This window comes from Acyrthosiphon pisum, chromosome X (assembly GCF_005508785.2).
Source record: "Acyrthosiphon pisum isolate AL4f chromosome X, pea_aphid_22Mar2018_4r6ur, whole genome shotgun sequence".
Lineage (NCBI taxonomy): Eukaryota > Metazoa > Arthropoda > Insecta > Hemiptera > Aphididae > Acyrthosiphon > Acyrthosiphon pisum.
In genome coordinates this window covers 14,032,701-14,033,550 of record NC_042493.1, presented here as the reverse complement: position 1 = coordinate 14,033,550, position 850 = coordinate 14,032,701, and positions in this window count along the sequence as shown.

The window sequence follows — 850 nt, the reverse complement described above, 5'->3', positions numbered from 1 at the left end:
AAAATTTTATTTCGTAAAAACCTTCTCCTGGCAGTTACGAATATCTTATAGTGTGATCTTATAACATTACTATTTCTAATTATTCCCGATTATTAGTTGAATTTCGCGTTCGCACTTCACGCGTTTGTGATATCCGAATTCTTTCACGTTCATTTCGGTCGTCACGTTCTTGTGGACTTTGGTTAGATCGGTAATTAGCTTGGTTGGTAGCATTTCGGGTTATTCTACCTAAATTGCTTCGTCGTATAGGAGGCATATATCAAAAATAAATTATTATGTTTTTTTAATACAAATTTTTTTAATGTCTTCCCAGTAATTTTTTATTATATTTTATTCAAACAATTAAATTGAATAAATATTGTCTATAACATTTCCATGGCAACACAAAAATATTATAGTTTTAATTTATTTTTTTATATTTTAACGGTATCGGGTTCAAATCACAGACATCAATAAAAAGTTTTTGCACTTTTTCTACTTATTCGGTAGACTTTTTAAAAATGTTCGTTCATAAAAACCTTCTCCTGGTAATTCCGAACAGTTAAAAAAAAATTTCAGACAAATCGGTTGGTGCGTTCTGGAGTTATAGCGTCAGGGAGGAAAACCGGACTTATTTTTATATATTAGATATAAATATATACGCACACACACTATAAATAAACACATAATATTATAATTCATAATAGGTACATTATTATAGTATGATAATATCTCCACCAAAATCAGTGTTATTCATAATATAATTGTTAGCTTTCATTGATCAAGCGACCGCACCACCTCCAGCTTTTAGCAGACAACGGGCGACAAAATAGCGTTTGGAATATCATTTTTACTAAGTTATATCTAATAT